Below are 23800 nucleotides of genomic sequence, written 5' to 3' on the forward strand. Positions count from 1 at the left end.
GAAGTACAATTAACTTCTGTGTTAATGCGTTTGAGTAATCTTGTTTTAGAGCAAGTTGATGTGCAGCAAATGTATGTATGCGTTGATTAACATGGTACGTCAAACAATACTGCATAACACATATTTGGGTTTAACTCATTTGCATTAGACGCATGCATTTCGTGAAATTTATACATAAACATTTAAGCTCATAAACACTCAATATAAACGATTATTTCATAAAATATTTCCTTATGTAAAATAAAATAAAAATCAGTGATCCTTATAGCAAAATTCAAACTTCAAACGCTAGATGTGGTTTGGTAACAAAGATTTAACGAGATACCAAATGCCCGTTTTAAAGTTTTTGGCTTCGTGATCGCTCGGAATTGTTCGTATTTTGTCGCGGGAAATTCACATCGAATATATTGTCATAAACAAAGATTAAAACCGAGCATTTTGTATCTCGTTGAATCCCTGTTATCAGACCACATCTTAGCTTGAAATCATTGCTATTGCTATAATAAACATTGGACTTTGTATGTGTTAATATTATTTTCGAAATATTTTAAGAACAATTCGTTGATTTTGAGCGTTAATGGGGCTTTAATATTTGCCATTACTCAATGTGTTTACAATAATGACAGTTTTAAGACACGCTCATTACATAAAGTAACGAAAATGGCTATAAACGATCATTTTATTTTAATGTGTAAAAATTGTATTTAGAACATACTTTTGACTGAAGAAATTGTTGACAAACATTTTAAAGTCGCAATGTACTTCGTCTATTACAAATATAACAATAACCTCTACTAAATGATTACAATTATGCTCATGATGTTAAAAAATTAATAAATTACATTGTTAACCTCTTTTTATACATATTCATAGACATATTACTAATTTGTATAAAAGTTGCCAAGAAATGTTCATCAAGTATCTGATAGTATCAACAACGACCATATTACATTTTGAATGTAAAAGGTGTAATACCAGTTTTAAATGCTATGCAAAACTATATGTATTGCTTTTTTTAGAATTATAGTTCAAGCACAATAAATCTGTTTTTCATACATCTAATTAGTTTGGAATTATTCCCATAACTATCAAACATTATGAACGAGTTTAATGTTTATCAAATAAAACATGCATTCATTACAAACATTATTTAATTTTGTATATATTGCGAGCTACTCGTCGTTTAAGAACAAAACAGAACAGAACATAATAGTTTTTTTTACTTCAGCATGTATACAGCTCATCGTCGTTAACATACATATACAATAACAGCATGCGTTACAACTAAATTAAAATATACATCATTCGAAGGAATATCGATTCAAAAAGGAATGAAAAACAACAAGTTTAAGTGAGAAATTTTAAGTTTAAGTCACCAAAATCAAATATAGTTAATACTGAAACATCCAGAAAAAACACACACTAGAATAAAATGACATTAGAAAACACACTGAGAAGCAAGACAAGATATTGTCGTCTCTAATCCATAAAGCGCTAGCATAAACTTCTCAGAGAATGGAGATAAGATAATGAAAGATGAAATCAAAGAACCGGGAATTAAATTCTTGCAACACAAACCCAATATATCGTGTCCTTTTGTAATGAAATGTCATAATTCTATACAAAATAACACGAGTAAACACCGTTTTTATTACAGAACCTTGTCAAAACTAATTGAACGTCTTTTCCGGCGGATGAACTCCAAAATTATGACTGCTTCTACTAGAAATATATGGGAGATATCGTTTACGTTTTTGGTAGCAAAACATGTTTGAGATAATTTCAGATGGCGTTTATAGAAATCACGATTTCTTCTTAAAGTCACTATAACGCTCAAAATCAACGAACATTTCGTAAAGAATTTCGTAAAAAAAATTTAACACCTGAACAATCAGTGTTCCTTATAAATAGCAATAGCCACAATTTCAACGCTAAATGTGGTATGAAATTACATATATTTTTGTAGATACAAAATTCTCATTTTTGATTTATTTGTGACACAATTAATTCTATTTTGATTTCCCGCGAATATATCTATTCATACGACACACGAAAACTAAAGTGGTAATATGCAAAACAATAATAAAAACGAGCATTTTGTATTAAAAAAAACAATATTTTACCAGACCACATCTGGCGTTGAAATTTCTGCAAATGCAATGAAAAACAATGATTTTTTATTCTTTAGCTTTATTTTACGAAATATTGTAAGAAAGTTTCGTTGATTTTGAGAATTAATTTTACTTTAACATCCTTGAACATCAGTGTTCAGATATTTAGAATTAAATTTTAATAAATATTACCCGCGTAGATTCGCTTGACCTTAAAGTGATCACTTGATTTAAAGGCATCGGGATATACTCATGATATGTGATCATCTCTTGAATTAAAATCATGTTATGGGGATAGGGGATAAGAAGCAGATACGAAGCAATGAAGGCTAACCAAGTGGCATTCAAGCATGACTACATAAAAGTGTATCCTGGTTTCGTGAAAAACCTTCAAAAGAGTTAGATATATAGGGATCAGAACACGAAAATGGAGGCTCAAACATTTGACCTTCAAATAATATTGACCTCGACCTCGACTGACACATGTCTTCAGCAAATTAGCCTAGCGACCGGGTTCGATCCCCACTGTGGGAGCGTTCTTTCGATCTCCCTTATAGACATCAAGTACTGGTTCTAGGCCAAGGAAACGGACTCGAGAGCATTTCAAATAAGTAGGAATTACTTTCTATGTAATCGAGCTAAAATAAATATATTAAACTAAAAACTAAATCAGCTTAATAACCTGCGCATGCCATATTACCCCACCCGCATTGTGGCGTAGATTTGTAACAATGTATATGTAACAGTTACATGTATAATATGCCGAATATGTAAAATGGGACATGTTTACAGATAATGGAATGTTCATTAATGCTTTACGTGGTACAGTATGAAATTGGAGTCCCAGAACAATTAATTAAAATTAGCTTAAAAACATTTACGGATTTAACATGTATTTGCTTTGAATAATGGTGCTTTTCATCAACATGTTAAGAGATTAACAATAGGCGAGTAGCTATCCATATTATTTTAATGATCTTCTCTCTGAGTAAGTGTTTTATGGAAGATAACATGCTTAAATCTTGAAGATACACAGTATAGGCAAATAAACAAATAATGTTCTTTTTTTGTTTTCGTCCCCTATCGCATACACGACCATAAGACCATAATCTTTTTTTATTCATTTTAAAGCATATATTGTATACATACATGTCTTTCATTTGCAATCGATGTTTTTTTTTTTAATGTTGTTTTTTTTTACCTTGGTTTGTAATATTACAATCAGTGGGAACGGGATGTGTTCTAATATATATAATAATCAATGATGTTATAAGATAAAAAAAAAAAACCAACTAAATTGAATATATGAAATGATAAACTAGCATTAAGATAGTAGTATATTTAAATGGACAAGCATTATGAAAATTTAATTCGATTCCATTTTTGTTCAAAAATATGCAATGTATCATTACTGAGGGCTATTTCTTTCTCAATCTGGATTTTTAATTTCAAGCTATGTATAAAACAATTAAAATTTGGTTATTGTTTCTTGTATTTCATGTTAAAGATAAAAAGTTTCATCAATATGATAATAAAATTCACAATATTATTACCGTCTATAGATTTTAATGAGTTAATTCCAAACCTAACATTTAAGAGGGATAGTTTAATGTTTAGTTGCTGTTGGAAAAGAAAGCATGTCAACTGATTCCAGATAGGTTGGATGTATTTGCACTCCCAAAATATATGTTCTATAGTTTCGATATTTTCACCGCAGAAGTCACATAAATAAGAGTTAGCTTATTTGCATTTAAAAAAATATTTATTGGTGGCGATAATTCGATGTAGGTATTTGAACTGAAAGTTTCTTAGTGTGATGTCGATTGTTGTTTTGTATGACATAATAAATATTTCTTTCCAGTTTAATTCATGCTCTTGGAATATACTTTGCCATTTTATTTGGAATTTGGGTAATTCGTTAATCTTGTTGTTTATTTGTATTCTGTATAATAGTTTGTTCGGTTTTTGTTTTGTTGTGAGTTTTTCTAGAAATTGAGTTCTAATGTTTTGCGTGTTGTCTGCGTTTATAATAGATTTCATATGTGATGGAATACTTTTTATCAGCGTGTAATACATAAGGAAGTCTGTTGCTGGGATTTCAAACAAGTAGCATATATTATCAATGGAATGAAAATCGTTTATTCGGTAATAAAATAGTTGATCGACATACTTTATGCTCTTTTCAAACCAGTTTTTATAAAAGGATGTGCTATCATTTGAGTTTATGTTTTTATTATTCCATAAAATTATTTTGCTGTTACTTTTTTCTTCTACCATATCTGTGACTTTACTCCAAGCTGATAGTATATTAGATACAAACATATTCTTTTTTGCTATATCAAGTATGAGAGACTCACTTATGTTACATTCAAAAATTAAAGAGCCACCATATCTGGCTAGTGTTTGTTGACAAAACAACGTCCATTTACTCTTGTTTGTGGTATCTAATATACGTTTGACCCAACTTGATTTGATTGAATTTATGAACGAATAAATGTCAGTCAGTTTTAGACCTCCAAGCTCTACAGGTTGTATTAATTGTATTCGTTTTATTTTGTCAGGTTTGCCATCCAATAAAAAATCAAATATAGATGTTTTTTATATCTTCAATGGTTTTATTATCTGGGTTTGGAAGAACGGTAAGTACGTTTATTAATTTCGGTAGTGCAAAAGTTTTTAATACAGTTATTTTTCCAATTAAGGTTAGTTTTCTATGTTGCCATGATTTTTTGATTTTTTGTAGTTTGGGTAATATGTTTTTAATAGTGTTTCATTCTCATTGTTTGTGAGTGTTATGCCTAACGTTGATGCCTCGTTTGCTGTCCAATTGAAGTTCATTTCCGTTTTAAGATAAATGTTTGAATGCCTATAATTACCTTCTTTTAGCACAGTGCATTTACATTTGTTTAATTTTAGTCCTGATACGTTTCCTAACAGGGTCAGTGATTCTATCAAGTTGTTAAAGGAGCGAGGATTGTTAGTGCAAAAATAAGTTGCGTCATCGGCAAATAATGAATGTTTGATTTCTTCTTCTGGTTTAACGACTATACCGTTAATGTTTGGGTTAGATTGTATATAATGAGATAGGAATTCTATACATATAATAAATAGCGACGATGAGAGTGGACATCCCTGTCTAACACATCTTTCGATATTAAAGCTGTCAGAGAAGAACCCATTATTTATAATTATACTACTTATGTCACTATAAAAATGTTTCACCCATTTAATCATATTTTCTCCAAAGTTCATTTTCTCTAAACATGTGAACATAAAGAAATGGTCGAGGGAGTCAAATGCTTTTTCAAAGTCTGCAAAGAATATAAGACCCGATTTATTTGTGCTATTGAAGAAATTAATGCATTCTTGTATCAATCGTACATTTTCGCCAATATAGCGTCCTTTTATAAATCCGGATTGTGAACTTGAAATGATCGAAGGCAATATTTTTTTAATTCTATTTGCGATGCTTTTTTTGCAATTTTATAGTCATTGTTTAATAAACGTTTAGGGCACCAATTTGATAAGGTTTCTAGGTTTTTTCCAGGTTTAGGGATAAGTGATATGATATCTTGATTTGCAGAACAGTTAGATTTCCATTCTTGAAGGAGTAGTTTAGGGAGTTGATTAGATATGTTTTAATTTAATTCCAAAATATTTTTTAAAATTCAATTGTTATACCATCTGATCCCGGACTTTTATTATTTTGCATTTCTTTAAGTGCTATTCCACATTCGTATTCAGTAAGGAGTCCTTCACATGAGTGTTTTTCATTATCATTTAGAGTTGATTGAGGAGTATTGAAATTTGTGTTGGTTTTTATAGAGGCTTTTATAAAATAATCGTTGTTCTTCTAGAATCTGTATCCTATTGGTTACTTCAATATCGTTAACGACAAGTTTGTGAATGGTTTTTTGATCACTTTTACGTTTTTCGATGTTTGCAAAATATTTTGTATTTTTTTTCATTGTGTCCTACGTGTTTAGCTCTCGCCCTTAGGATTGTTCCATTTAGTTGTTCATGATAAATGTCTTCTAACACTTGTTTTTTTGAATGTAATTCACTTTCAATACTGACTTTGTCGATGATATTAGTGTTATGTAGTTGTGTTTGTAATTTTTCTATATCATGTAGTGTTTTTTCTTCAAGTTTGCGTGTTCCTTTTTGTTTGAATGATGTGTATCTTATTGTTGTAATGCGTATGTTACCTTTTATAATCTCCCATAAAGTATTTGGGTTTGCATCATTGTTGTTTTGTACGGTATATGTTATTTCCTTTTTTATTTGGGCTTGATATTGAGTATCTAATAAAATACTATTATTTAATTTAAAATAGCCCGGCCCTCGTTCTGGTTGAATGTTGTTTAGTTTGAGAGCAACAAGGGACCATAATATGATGTGAAATTATCGAATAACATTATGTTTATCGTATTTATAATAAAACACGTATGTTACATGTAATTATCACTATCAGAAAATGTACAAAACATAAACAGGCATTATTCTCGAAGTCATTAATATAAAGCTTCTAAATCATCCGCTTGCTAGAAACAAATTGTCCAAAAAGGGGTTCGCATAATAACGCAGTTCCTGAAATCATTTAAATGAAATTAGTACGCCACTTAATATTGTTGAGTTAATATATGCGTTCCGGCACAAAAAAGAACTCGATACTAAACACTTTGCCTCACAGGAAATGAAGTATACAGTAGACATATGGAATTTTAATTGATCCCCCTGGGTTTTTTACATGATTTGGATGTAAGCACAACCCGCCTGCACCCTGCGAGAATAAGGATACAATATTATCCGCTCTAAAAAAGACACTTAATAGTGTCGTTTGTAATGAATGGACATATGTGTTGCTGCATCAATTGCATCCATCATTGGTACACTTGTGTTTGTGTATATGATATGTGTAGAAATGTAATACTGGGTTTTATCTCACAATGTAGACATTGCAGGGGAAACACACGACATTTTATTTCTGACGGACGATTGAACGAAAAGCCAAAGTCATAACACAATACGATCATTAGGATGGACAAAATGTATCATGCAAAGACAAAGAAAATTGTGCAATAATGATATCGACAATTTTGACCTCCTGATTCTTTCCAGTTCATAAGAAATGACAATTAAAGCACACAAAATGACAATCGTTGGAATTAATTAAAGCAATCGGAATAACCCATGCAGTTTCTCACTATATTATTTTTCAAAAGAAACGCCACAATGCATTCACAGCACCAATCATGGAACGTTGTTCAATCATTCTAGCGAACATACGTTAACTTGAAGGAAACAATCGTATTGTAATTTAAGAAGATGTATAAAAAAAACTCCTTGCCACATCCAAATAAAAACAGCATTCCATATAGACCGACGCCGAATAATGTGTATCTCTATTTACATCTCTAGACGAAATACTTGCTAAATGACTCATAAGTTTCCTTTATTTTTCTGTTAATGTATGCCTGTTCTTACTTCCTTTTTCCAAAATTAAATCTAACATATTTGTTAAAAAGCGAACCTGTTCAAAGGAAAAATTTATTTTATGGTATAAAACATTTAATGATTGATATATAATAATGATATAATCTGCAACAAAACGTGGTAATTTCTACTTGCAAATACGCCTTTCCCAAAAATGGTGTTACGTGAAAAACAAATAAATCATAAAAATAAACTTACAATATTTCGTTTACATCCATTCACATTTGTTTGTGTGTGTATGTTTGAATATATACATAAAATTCGTTTATTGTTAATCATTATCATGCTCTCAAGCATATAATCCAATAAACATGTTTTCCTTTTTTTCATAGTTTTTTTTTCTTTAAAACTTTTTTTTGGTTTTCCTTTTTTGAAAACTTATAAACGATATACTTAAAACCTAGAAACTAAAACTGTCATCTAATCATATTTAACTTCAACTCATAATCCGGATTGTGTTGTGAATATATGATGACAATATAGTAAGCTATATATATATATTATATAGTATATATTAAATATTAAATATAATAATTGAAGCGTTTTCTAAATACATGTCCAGGAAAGAGTGTGAATATTATATATTATGTACAGTAAGGTAAATTATCATAGAAATGAAAAAGTTATACCGTTTTTCTAGTATAAATTACAGGCATCGCCGGTTGATGAATGTTATTCGTTTTGATTCTTGTTAACATTCTCGTGCTTTTTTTGAGTGCAAAAAAACTTTTTTAACACGAGGAGTGCTGTCGATATCCAATGTGTCATATACTTTTTTAGCAATGATACGCATGTGTCATATCCGATCGCATTCTTGTGAATTAATTATTGGTAATGGTTTAAGTGTTCGACATCAACTTAATGTAATCATCATGGAATCGACATCCAAAAAACCAATATCAGTTCACATTACTTCCATAAAACATGTTGTTTTCGGATATATTTATATGATTAAAGAGCTCGACTCTAAATAATTAGCAATTTATTTATAAACTAATTGACAAATAAAAACATATTTTTAAAACTACTACAAAATCTCATTGCAAAGTTTCGATTATACAGTTTTGCTATATATATTACGATGCTTTCAAGTATCCATGTTTACAAAATAAAATATTCTAGTTTCCTTGTCTCAAGGGTTGAAATATGTAACATAATTTTAACGTGCGACTTTTTTCCGAAAGCATTTTTTGTTTTAATTAATGGCGCTGTCAGATCAACACTTTTAGGAATTATCAGTGGATGAACAGCCATCAATTGTGATGGTATCTTGTACTCAAGTTATTGCCATGCGTAAATAGCCGCCAATATATTTATACGTGAAAAGTAGAGTGTTAAGATAATGTGGTTAAAAAAAGGCAATATTTAGTATTGTTTCGTATCATGTTTGATTATGAAAACAAATAATATACTAAAATGCATTTACTCCTAAGAGCATGGAAATAAAACATTAAAATCAACGTGATACTTTTCTATGAAGCTCTTTTAGACTAGTATTGAATATTATACTGCGATGCCTATACGCGTTGTTATGTTAACATTTTTTAAATTCTATTTCACTAATATAAAATGTTGAATACAACATTATGTTTACATATACAGCAGCGAATATATTTCAAGCATGACTAATAATGTAAGAGATAGTTGAATTATACATACCGTTTCATTATTCGCTCTACTCTTAACCATCTGGGATGTATTGACTGTCATACAGACAGGTTATGACTTCATAAAATCAAATTATATTTCGTGATCACAAACAAAAACATTCTCCGCTTCTCATGTATTCACTGTACCCGTACATTAATGCAGAGAAGTGTAAGTGTAATTATACCAGTAATGATAATAAATCTGTAGATAATAATACATATTATCAGGCAACCAGATTTATTATATGTCTTTGGAACGACGATAGAGAAACCAAACCTGATTTCAGCTAGTCCCGAGGGAGAAATGTGAAGATTAAATAGTGTGTTGGATGATGCAAAGTTTTTTCTGCATGTATCTTTCAGACTTTCAGCAGTGTTTCCTATTTCCACCTGCACTATCACTGATTCATTATGTTTGGAAATCGAAAAAAAACACAAACTGCAAATATAGACCTAATTATTGTGCCCTGGCATTATTAAATATATGTTTTTGAAATCGTGTATTGACTTATCTATCGTAATCTTGTTAAAGGGTTTGTTTTGTTCTCTGAAGCATTAGCACCAATGTATTCCAGAATGCTAGGCTTTCAAAACGTCCAATGCAAATACATATTTACATATGTTTTCTTCAGCAAACAAATATCCGTCAGAAATGAATACACATTATAATCAGGATTCTATCAAAACGGTTGCCCTATATATCCGTGGTCGTTAAAACAGTAACCTCATTTAAACAATGAATTCATTAGCAATTTAAGTTTGTTACGCCGCAAACATTTTTAAACAGTTTGGTTATCGGGGATATACACTTGGAGGCTGTGAAATATTGTAAAAAAGTAAAACGCATTAACAATTCGCTCATGAATATTCATACGAGATATATTGTTTTTCTAATTAATTTGATGTTTTCCTGGTGTAAAACCCACCGAGAAAGATTAAATTGAAATTAAATTGGAATTATATAGCGTTGTACTACACTTGTTGATTTTTCGAACGCATCATTTTTTAAACTAAAATATCTCAGTTAGGAGATTATATTTTGATTTAAAATTGTAAATGTGATCATTTGACTACAGAATGTGCAAGCAAACGATAAAATCATTCATCTGTTACGCTCGGATGCTTTAGCACGTGGGGAATGTAGCCTGCAACATGCTGATTGCGCTGTTTTGTTCATTAAATTTTCTGCGAGACATATTGATATTTAACTTAATTGTATGTTTTCCTGGTATATCAACCCATCTAAAATCATATCGCGTTTCACCATTTTCACGTACACAAAGATGAAACGACACCTACCCCATGTGCAAAAGCGTTCGATTCTCACGGATGAATAATTGTAGCGTTATCTTGCTCATAATGTAGTCAAGTGATCATATTTGCCACTTCAAATCACAATCTTAACTCATTACTGAGATATTCAAGTTCTAAAAGTAATGCGTTAGAAAAGTATCCATGTGTAGAACACACGTCTGATTATATCATATTAAACATAGCGAACAAGTAAAACACACTGCGTCTGATTATATCATATTAAACATAGCGAACAAGTAAAACACACTGCGTCTGATTATATCATATTAAACATAGCGCACAAGTAACACACTATGCGTCTGATTATATCATATTAAACATCGCACAAGTAACACACAATGCGTCTGATTATATCATATTAAACATAGCGCTCAAGTAACACACAATGCGTCTGATAATATCATATTAATTAGAACGCACACGTGTCACATTGAAAATAAAATATGAAATCGTTCGTGTGTATACATAGCATACAAGTGTCTTTAATATTATCTGAATTAAAATTCTTAAATTATTAAAGTGTTTTTCTTAACAGGGAGTAAATAGCCTTATGCTTAGTTTTCGACTTAAGGGCAAGATATATGTCTGCATGTATGTATGACCGACTATGCTATATGCGTTTCTGAATTATCAATTAACGTGTTCTTCTTATTGTATTTCGATCTCCAAAACTAATCCGTCTGTTTTAAATCTCTACATATTAAAATAATTCTGAAGGATTTCAAAAAGATTGAAATCGTTCATTGATACATAAGCGACAAAAAAGTAGATCATGACGTCCCTCTTTCTTTCAGTGAATACGACTTTAACTTTATACAAATGAAGCTAATGTGACAAGTTGCGGTGCATTTGAAATGTACGAACAATCGCGGCTGTAATTGACATCTAGGTGAGCAACCAGCATCGGGAAGCATCTAAGAATATGGATACAATATCATCTGATATTTTTCGATTAATCGAATCGTGTATTTGTATTGAACACCGAGACCGCCTGTGGTAATAAAATGAAATATTCAACCCAAGATCAGGGGAAATTAGTCTAACCATATTATTCACATTTCGGTTCATTTGATAATAACGAGTCATATTTCATGACTCTCATAAGCATTGACTTATCAATTCACGTGAAAAAAAAAACTTTTTGTTTGACCAGTTTTAAACAAAATACATATAACGTTCCATGCGCCGTCGTATTGTAATAGAAACACGTAACCGTTCACAATTCGGTCAACTCAGTTTTGACCTTTCATGAACAATGGATACACTCTTTAAAATAGCGATAAACTGCGAACTAGAATGTAGTCATGTGTGCAACCCGTTTATGTTACTTCAATTATCTGTTTGCCAGAAAAGCTTTATCCACCAAATTGACAGCAATGAAAGGTTGATTACACTCCTTGGCAACGTGGGGCAAATATAAGATTCAGTACAACGGTTCACATTGTCATCATACGAAAATAAGCATCACGTTTCTGTTACACCACTTCATTTCCTTTCTCCGTTGTTTTTCAGAACAGTGTTAAGATATATGTACACGAGGAGTAACTATTTAAAATAGTTTCGTTTCGATGTTAAGATTACTATCGGTTACATTATATTAATACACGCGTACACTGTGATTAATTTAATGCTAACCTTGTGTAGTGTCTTTTGTTGTGTTTTTTGTTCCGTACATATTTGCATCGGTGTATTTGAACATTGCTTCTAGCAAAAGGTCAGCGGATATTTATGGGGTCAAAGTCAAACAATGTGCTGAGAGTTTAAGTAATTTTATTACATAATATGGAAACTTTGTAACTGCTACGTAAATAGTCTAGACGATACGTAATACAATAGCCTTCGAAGAAAAACATGCTGGTAGTAATTAATTAGAACTGCAAAGTAACGATGTTAATTTTGTTATGGATGTGTTGGCTTTCATGTTTTTAAATTGGAAAAGATTAATATAGGCATTGTGGTGTGTATATTTTTGCTACGTTTAACAACAACAGTTTTCGACGAAATACATAAGGTGTATCTATTTATCGATAAAGATCTTAAACAAATGAAACGTTTAACTCTACCTATAAGATATAGATATAGATCTCTGTATAGATATACAGAGATCCTGTACTGTGTTACTTTGATACACCACATCTCTTTGCGTTATATTATACACGATTATCAGACAATGAACAGTTCCCGGACATATTGGTCTTGTAATATGTAACTGCAATGACAAATGTATTAAACCTGACATAAAGACCCAATGTAAGGTTCAACACACTGAGGGATTTGACGTTTATATTTTTGATGTGGTGGTAAATAGTCCCATGGTTGCATAACCGAGGCGATGTTCTTGTATTGCTTTGACAAACAACCATGCATTGCCAAATAGTATATCTGCAACTTAAAATCTTCTAGAGATACGGAGCGCTCCTTAAGATTGACCGTAGTGCAAAACACTATTATTATATCGAAACACGCGTGCAATATGTTGAAACTATATATACTACTCAAAATTTGCTAAGGATCACTTTTTATAGTATGTGTTATTTGAAGTTTACCCCTAGCTAGATTCAGCCATCGTCACGCATCAATGATAAATCAAGACATAAAATAAAATCAAAAACACACATTCTAATATCAACTGCCGCAAAATAACAATTTAAATTAAATTAAATGAAATTGAAGATAATGTGAAAATAAAGTGATCCTTACCAAATTTTGAGTAGTATAATTCGCTTATGCGTTCCATTTTATCTACAAGGATGAGCTACGTGCATACACGTGTAAACATAGTTGAAAAGCGTAGGTTGCTATTTAATATTGCAACGAGATAGATAATAAACATAGTACAAACAAAATAACGTTTTTCAGTAGTAAATATTCAAACTCGATAAATCATGTCATATTTGTACTAGTGGATAGTTTATTTAAAGCTGTTTCAATTCAAAGAATTCTTTGATAATGAAGCAATCACCGTCAATGAAACATATTTTGCTGTAAACGCATCATTATACCACGTTTAACACGTTAAATTAAAATCTGTGTTAACATTTAATATTGCAATAGTATTTCATACATACAGTGATCATTTACAGAATATTATTGACCAATGCAAAGGTAATCCATGTTGGCGATATCATATGACTATTTAAAATCATACAGTCTTCAATCCGTCTAAGGTTTGCTTACTTTCTCAACAAGCGTATGTATTATCCATAGCAATATGAAAATAAATATAAACCAGCTAACGTGTGATAATAGAGAAAAACTGCATTATTTTTAATAAAAGGTGCGCATATACCATATTACAGCAGTACAGAACCAGTTGTTGATTCTTATTGTACCATATTTATAAATTTCTGATTTGCTGTTATCTTCTTTAATTTTTTGAAATTATTTAGTTCATGCATTTAAACTTAATTTGAATAACTATTCCATCCTCTTAAGGTAGCGCACCTCTAATGGTTTCCCGCGATTTATTTTACGATCATTGCCGATCTTCAATGGTCGCTTATTTCCGAGAGATGCATTTTATTTTTTTCAAACTTCGAATTTTGATATACGTTTAACTTATTCATTTATAATACATTATTTTCACTATAAATATTGACTTTGATCCAATTATCATCTGAAAAATACGATTTCGCGATTTCTTCAAAGATCGAGCGAGCCTTTTTACCTGTTTACTTATCCATATCTAATTTAAGGTTGCACAGATGTGAAGTTGTCGTGGCCGAGTGGTTAAGGCGATGAACTAGAAATCTTTTGGGATCTTCCCGCGCAGGTTCTATTCCTGCCGACATCGCATTCTTTTTGCGACGCGTTTTATTTCTTTTCTAACGTAATTTGATTTAATAAAGCACTTAAGTACGTAACTCGTACAATATCGTCATGTTTTTTCAATAAGTACGGTGTCACTTTAAGATGGTGTAACAATCAATTATAAAGTCATAGCGTGTTTGCATTTCTACCAGCTTTCGGAATCAAAACGGAAAATCCAATATTAAGTGTGACATTTAAGACGCTAACCAAGTACTTATATAAAATATATGTAAGGATTTAAGTAAAAATATAATTTGGAATATATAAAGATATAATTCCCGAATGTATTACTCTCCAATTGTTAATACAGTTTAGTATTATAGGGCTAAAATGTAATATCATGTAGATGAAAACATTTTTATCCATACCCAATAGATTTAAGTAAAAAACGAAACCCCATAAAACATTATAATGTTCTTTTAACAATCGTTCACGAAAAAAACACTTTTAGATATGTATTTGTGCAATCTATTATATAAAAAACGCAATATAAAAAACCGAAATACTTCGGTCAATTTAAACATTAATATGATTTTATTATCGCCTCGGGTAGTGAAATGATATACACTAACAATGTGCATTAATAGCTACTGCATCGAAGATTTAAGCGTTTATAGATTTAGACCGTTTTATACATACCACTTCCAGCATTTATTGGATTATTTTCAAATAAATCTTGAAATGATTGTTTGATAATTTATTTCTGATTAAGTATATTTTAGCTAATTAAGGTACTAACCATTCGTATATCAAATATATTGAAGTTTATTGTTGTGGTCTACTAAAGATTTTTATGAAGCACATGCGAGTCTAATATAATACAAGCTTAAAGAATAACGCCAAACTCCCGAGAGTTTGTTAATTGGATGGCATTTAAAATGTCGACTATATTGTCGAGAAAGATGTAAAGTTTAATTTATCAAGCATTAATTACCTGGTTGGTATTTGATCTGAATAACTGAAAAAAAGTTTTGAAATATGACCATTGAAACAATGGAGCACTCCATGTTGATTACACAGTTCAATCGATGACGTAATACATAAAGGCAATCATACCGACCATGAAACAAACTTTGATTCAATGTCTCTATTTAATCACAGAGTGTGCATTCGTCGGTTCATTTATTTAAAAAAGCAACAATTAAAGCTCGCATCAGATGTCAAATTTACAAAGTAAGCGTGCTTTAGTTTCCGTGCTCACATGTAACGTCGGCTCACTGTTAAACATGAACAGATGAGTTATTGAACCGTCCTTATTTGATAAATGACCCTTGACAGAGTAAATGCTTTTCCTTTATTTTCGTATTTTACAACTCTCTGCTAACAAGAAGGCAAATTCAATTAACTAATTTATCGATTTGCTTGAGAAAACGAAAATAGCGTTTATTAACTAATTATTGATATTTTATTGGCTTGCGCTAAAATGTAAACATTAAACACTCAACAATGAGATCTTTTAAGGTATCTTTGAAACTACAACGCAGTGAAACCTGTCGATTAGTTTACGTAAAGTGCAAACACAATCAATTAAATATTGCTTCAAATCATTGTGTAGTATGGTCCCTTTCATGGATTTCGATAAACTACGAGTGTCACAGGGACAACTTATACTTACAAAAATAACTTAGCTGAGAACTTATGAAACGAGACGTATATGCTAGGTAACTGTGTGAAAGCGATATATGTTATTATCTTGTAATTTGAGTTTAATTTATTCTATATTAAAGCAACAATCAATATTTCTCATAACATAGCGTTGTACACATCCATTGTTGGCTATAAATAAGCACAAAATCAACATTAAATCGTTTGCTATTCGACATGTTACACAAATTGTGTTCCATTTTTAAACAATATTAATGTCGATGCCCCATGATATTATGTCACACGCACTGCTGATAAAAAGACAAGAGCGTGATCAAAACAAGTTTTGTATTGTGTGGCTTCACATTAAGCGCGATATTCGCTGTTCCTTCAGTGTTGTTTCTGGAAGCAATACAGTCAGCAATTCCGATTGAACAATTACTTGGGGATACAAGTAGATACGATGTGAATTGGTCTCTAAAAATCGTTCAGAGGGATTTTTTCACAACTGTTTGTAATATTAACAAGTCACATATAGGATGTGTAGAAAATATGTGTGTATTTCTATATTTGCATAAGTTCGAAATAAAACCATTTCAAAATAGTTTCTTATAGTGATTGGTGGTATGCTTATCTAATTAACTGTACAGTTACAAGCATATCGTCACAGGAATAAAAAAGCACAAATCGCAAGCAATATTTACGTTTTCTTTTTAAAATGTTCGCCATTTCTGACTGTGAAAAGTATTGCTCTTTGCGAACGAAATTTTAAAAAAGCTGCATAAGAACTGAGTGCATACGCTATGGAGCTGTTTTAACAAAATAAGATTTAAAATTTGTTTGGTTTTACAATCCTGCATATCGTGCACTCGTCATATTAAGATAACCTGATTCAACACACTGTTTTTATATGTGTTAATATAAACCGTGTCTCCCAATCACTCACATATAATTGGCAGCCTGTACACTATGAAAGATTCTTAATTGATTATGGTATTGCTTGTAATATATTTTTTATTTAAAAGTCATTTTTACCAGTACGCGAGTAAAGGTAAGGTATTGCTTCACATTCCATTAAGTTAACATTGCTAAAACAAGTACATTTTAAGCTAAACATTTATTGAGATACATTAAAAATCGGTATGCTTATTATGCCATTGTTTGTTCATGGTAAAAGCCATTACAAATATGTAATCAGATTTTCTATCTATTAAATGTCTTTAAGTATATATATGTTGTCAAGATATACATAACCGAATAAGTATGTATTTAGATGTAACAAGTTCGAAAACGAAAACTTTTCATTCAGGTAAGATTTCATATGTATGTTACAATACTAGAATAAACGCTCAGTGGAAATGCTACATATAGTGACGTTTGAATTTGAAAGGTTCTTTAAACTAGAAGGTGTGTATGTCTGTTATATTTGTGAACATAACACTTAAAAAAAAACATGATATATAGGATTATTGTAGCACGAATTTTATAATAAGATATTGGATTTAATGTTTCGTCTTCTTCAGAAGAGATTGTGTTGGTTGGATTCTGGCATAGCAGACACATAAGGATTCCACTAAGGATATTAGACGAGATTGCATTGTTATTTTCACAAGATGCGCACCGATAAAGTTCGCTCAGATGAGACCAACTGCAATGTGAGATCCATTCAAACACTGAGTTTAGTTTATATTTCAATTGTACGAATTGTCTCTTGGAACTGTGATTCGATGTAACACGGAACAGTATACTGGAAATCCATAACATAGACCATCTTTAATTTAAATTTTATTTGCCCTGCACGAAAAAGACATAGTGATGTACACGTACTGGCCTAGAACATGATGTTAGTGAAAAATGAAATTAATAAAGTTGAATGCATAATAAGTTTAGATCTAAATTTGACAAAAGCATAAGTTTATTAGCATAAATAAAATTTGAAGAACATGCTCGTTCATATATATTCCACTTACTTTCTTACGTTATTTAAATATATGGACACATAAGAAATTAACTGTCCATTGATAATAGTATGCAAGAAACAATTATGAAGTAATGCATTATGTATCATTATCATCATATTGAGGAATTTCCTTATATTAATGACATTGCTGTTTTAACAATGTATTTCAAATTCAAAAAAGCATTATTATTCCGTGATTTATAGATAGTGCAAAAGCTTTGGAGTCAGTTGGTTTGGGTTGGGATGATAGCCGGTTCACCCGTGTCTACTGTCACAAAACTTCTACACTTTATTGAAAGCTAGTGTTTAAAAAGTACGATTTCTAAAACATCATTGTGCTGTATTTTTTTTAATTACTAAAAATTTCAAATGCAAGTAGAATTATAAAATATTAAAAACTTTTTTAAACGCAAAAATGAACTAAATTATATCCTGGTAATAATTGGCAAAAGCGTTTAGCGTTTCAAACTTGCTGCATTGTCATCTTTTCGAACGGTAGATGTTGATAGTAAGAATTAAACTGGCTTAACTTTAATCTTTAAAAAGCGGATACATTTAATTGAATTGTCATGAAAGATTCGTTCATCAGTATTTTTGCAAATACAATAATGGTTAACAAATCTAAGAAGAGCAACTTTCTTCGTTTAATACAAAATAAAAGATCTAATTCATCTCATTAACTCAAACACAATTGTATCGACCTTTAAGTAATTCCTGTATGTGTCAACTAATATAAAATATAATTTATACCTGGTAATAATGACAGTAATAAACTGGCTTAACATTTCCTATAGGGATACAATTTATTCCCATGCGATTAATTAAATGTTTAAGACAGTGAGTTTTCAGGCAAATACGAATTTGTATTGAGATTTCTGCTTGATTCACTCATGCGAATGCCAATTGTATTCTTAATGTCAGGATTTTATGTTTAAGAAAAACGTCCTTCAAAGTGTGATATTCATATGAGCGCATTCAAAGACTTTAAATGGCTTGAAAAAAGACAAAAGGCTTTGAAATAAATATTAGGAAGTCAGGTTTTCCTGTAAATGATGCACTGTGATCGAATGGTCAGTTAAGTGATTCTCACATTGATTAGGAAATTATTTTTCGGTCAACCTCAAGACAACATATTGAACCGTTGTTTCTTGTAACATCTTAAAAATGTATCTGACTCAAAATACACATTCGAATGCATTTATATCTGTACCAGGAATATTACACATATACTGTTTCATGTTTCCTCCATATGAAGTCTTACAAAAGACCATTTGGTACATATACACATTTTAAAATGGATTTGTTGGAGATAGTATATTATGTTTATCTGTTGAAGTTTGGAAAAGAAGGTATTGTAAGATCGTTTGCGCTGATTTCATAATCGGCCTTATCGGTTTCTTGATAAAAAATCTATTATAACATTTATTTACATAAGTTTGTAAGTGCATGTTTTCCTGCGTTAAAGCATATGAGTATACTGTTTTAAGAACTACACAATTTTCATTTGTACGTGTCATTATTTTATTGTTTGTTGGGTCGCTTATATTTCATAAGCGTCGTATTGCTAACAACAATGTTGTGTTTCTTAGTTCATTCCGTTTTAATTTTCTTAACTCAAATTTCCTTGTTGCTTTGTAATTAAAATAGTATAGTAATGTGCTTTCTTCATTAAAACTTGCATCATTTGGTGGCATCGTTGATGACTTAATGTACTACTAATAATATTAAATTATGATGAAACTAATACGACATTAACTGGTAAATATTTTAACAGCGTATGCTTATCTTGATGATATTATTACTTATAAACAATTTATTTTCGTTGGATATTTGTTAAATATCAAAATAAGCCGTCCAACATATCAACTGATTTTTATCACGTCTGTGCTAATAGCCCCCAATCCCCGCAGTCCCCATGTTAAATATTCACGTGTAAAATAAAACAATAATGCCAATTATCAAAACGTATCTCCTGTTTGTAACTGCAAATGTGTTTTGTTTCTTGAATCTTCTTATGTGGCACGTTGTTCTTGCTAGACGCAATTGTTTGCAGTATGTCGCGCGCAAAAAGAAAAATCGTACGATTAATTCCATGAGAAAAAACATAATTTAAAAAATCAGGATAACCTTTTCCAAAAAATGTTACCGGCTTACTGATCGTTTCGGTAGGTTACCCGGTTAACCGATACACTTCGTTCATCCCTAGAAAAAAGTCCATTCTTGCAACTCAGAAAACATAAAATTATATGGATTACTATTGGTCGTTTTACGATACCTAATTTATTAGGTTTTAAAACAAGATGCATAACATTATTGATTTGACATCATATACAAGAGTTGATAAAAGGCACAATTAGAAACAAATAGCAATAAAACGCAACCGCAACTCAAATATAAAACGTCTGTAACATGAAAAATAAATATAATGTCGTCATTTATTGAATTCTATCGAAAATTTGTATACACAGTGTTTACTTACCTGTTTCATTCACCACAAATCATTCTGGGACTAAGACGAACTATTTTCACTTTCCACATGACATTTGACGTCGACAAATGTTTTACAAGCTGCTGTAAGTGTGGACCTCATAACTATGCCAGTTGGTTGATTGACGTACTAGTGTACGAGTTGTCGTGGGTTCGAGTCCGATACCAACCGTAGGTTAATTGCCAGCGCTTGTAAACATACGCTGTGATTATTTACTGATGTAATAAAATCGCCAACATGTGCGATACGTTATTCGGACAAGTTTACAGATGACAATACCGTAGTGACGTCGATGTATCTATACAATCCACTACTGAAAGGCAATTGACATGTTCTTGTGCATCGGAGTGAAATGTAGAGTGTTAATATAGGATACATTAAAGGTCACTGCAATTGAATGAATTAACATGTTTTCAGAGCAAACGTTCAATAACAGCTCATTATTATCTTCGATCTTACTGTTTTTGCCAAAATATGTTCATACCTTATATATTTTTTAACAACTTATGATTGAAATGTGTATTTCTCAAATGTATGCACCAGTTGTAAGTGGACACTTAATCATTCATGTATGCTTGGATTCCATATCATTAGATACAAAATGCGCTATTCTATTGGATATTTAATTATCTTGCTGCATTTTTATATCAATATCTACAAAGAGCGTTATTGTTAAAGTATTATCAGACAATATCTTACTAATTATAACTTGTCATTTGAATTAAGGACATCTACAAATCCCTTTTAAATAGAATTTCTTAATCGGGCAGCCCTGCTTATATAAAAGTTGATCGCCCGAAAATACCGTTTGTTTTTGAGTCTTTTGTTAAACCTTAAGTTCATTTATTCATGCTATATTTTGCTAGAATCAAATCTTTGAGTGTATAGTTAATATCCTTTTCAGTAATGATGATGCTTTCTTCCTGAAATGATTACATAGTTATTGAATTATAAACACAAATTCCGTTGTATATTTTAATTTAACCTTATATCTGCTTACATCGTGAGTGTTTTATCAAATCCGTCTGGTACAGACTATTTCTGCATTCCTATGAACGTTTTAAGAGTTTTGATCTAAAAACCGCAAGTATATCGCTTTCAAACAGGACATTACTTTTTAAAGAATTGCTGTGTTCCCTCAATAATAGACATAGATAGAAAATGTACTTAACAAATTGATGTTACCATAATATGTTACGAGGATTTCTATTCAATCGACTGAATCCTATCGGAGCATTGCACTATTAGTTTGTTATTGAGTGGATTCAAATTATTATATACAATGTACAAATTAAAAACAATACATTTCTGTAATTAAAGAAATAACTGTTTTTTTGTGAATCTGGTGTATCGATTGTAAATTTTTACCTAAAGGGCAGCCAAATGTTGCCATAGTAATCATCTGTCATTCGTTCCGGCTTTCGTAATGAATACACTTTGATGTAAAGTGAACACAATTTAAGATACACTTATTAGATGTGCTAATCTGTGGTTGATTGCGTATTATTGGTCAAATAAAAACAGTAGGACCATAACACACCACGAAGGTTACACATCACGAGTTGATTTTATGATCATGCATGCGTAATAAAACAATTATAATTATATTAGAAAAACAGTATGATGTCAGTTTTTCCTCTACAATGTAATACAAAACAAACCTGCAATACAAACATAATTGCCAATACTGCCTTGTGTATTTGTATCAAGAGACCGCTATGTGGACACACAGTCAGAGCTCCGATATCACAACTCGCTGTTCCATGGATAAACTGCTGCGTCCAGTGTGATTGCACCAGAATACAGTTGTGAAGTGTGTGCGATAGACCGATTCTTCGTCGGTGATGCTGCAGGGAGTCTATACACGGAATGTATATACGCAGGGATTGTATCTACCGACATCAACCTGAATCACCATATTAATATGCTGTTCTTTACATGGTTCCAAGTTATCGTTTATCAAAGTTTGCATTGCGCCACTAAATAAACGTCATTAGACCCTTTTGTAGAACGAGTTCCGATCCATCTCTGCGCGTAGACAGGTAGTAATCAGGTTGTCAATCGGAACACAGCCGCCAAGCCAATATATATTTAATTTTGACTGTTCGCATGTTGAGTCTTCACCATGTTTTTAATTAAATTCCATTAAGATGATTTAGATAGGAATTTAGTTTTATGAAACAAAAGGACAAGGGCCTGAATAGGGACTGGGTACCTGTTTCGTAATAACACCTTATTTACCGTATAAAATCGTCAATAGGCAACACAAATGCGTTAGATATGTCGAATTAGCAAGACGATTGAACACTGAAAATGGGACAGCCATGGTGTGAAGCACGCTTATATATACAAAACGACATGACAAAATAATAACATTCTTTGAACTGTTGTCCTCCCCAGGGATCGGTCCGTACACAGCTTTGGGGTCTTAATTTGTTTAAAGGCTCTCAGTATTATTACTAAGCGCACAGTTATAACAAAACACACAAGTAAAAATTAAAAACATTAACATAAAGACATCGTGATTTAAAATTAAAATGTATTATCTGTAATGATAAATCGATTAATTACAATTCAATAACTGTCTTACTGCAGTTCGCACAGGCTAATCAGGGACGACACTATCCGCTTTTATAACATTTTTCGTTTAAATGAAGTATTTTCTTAGCAAATTACAATTTAGGCGGAAATGGCTAATCTTGGACGACACTTGACGTACATGCATTATGCCCAGTTTTCTCAGAACACGACTTACATATATATATGTTTATGGACATTAATATTCGTGGTTGTTCAAACGAAATCCAAGAAAACTATTGTCCAACGGATACTAATGGCTTTACCATACTAAATGTTTAAGATACACCTGAACAACAGAAGCACTGACTGTGAAATGAAATGTAAAACTCCATTCAATATACCATACTACTCGACCGTTATGTGTGTACTTAAATGAAAGGCGTAGTTTATAGGCAAGCCGGAACTAATATTTTGTCTAATAATTTTAGTATAACACGAATTTTTTTCATGGGTGGCCAAGTATGTACATTATTTTCACAATGACAGCCTTCTATAGAAGTTTATTTAACATAATAATAATATATGTTCAATTGATTTAATGAATACTTGCCCGAACATATATAAACAATGTATGTTTAAAGTCAGCACGTGGGCATTCAAGTACTCCTTTGGTATTAATGACTTTCATGTTGCATTCTTTATATTTTATCTTATTTCAAATTCCGGTGTGTTTAAAAGTGTATTGCGTGCAAAATAATATAAAACAATACAAAGCACGTTGGATCATCCCTACGATACCTTACGGATATAAGACGCTATTCAACATCTTTGTCACGTGAATAGGGTAGAACGCTGAATAATTGATGCT

The sequence above is a fragment of the Dreissena polymorpha genome, chromosome 4 (genome assembly GCF_020536995.1).
Source record: "Dreissena polymorpha isolate Duluth1 chromosome 4, UMN_Dpol_1.0, whole genome shotgun sequence".
In the NCBI taxonomy this organism is placed as follows: domain Eukaryota; kingdom Metazoa; phylum Mollusca; class Bivalvia; order Myida; family Dreissenidae; genus Dreissena; species Dreissena polymorpha.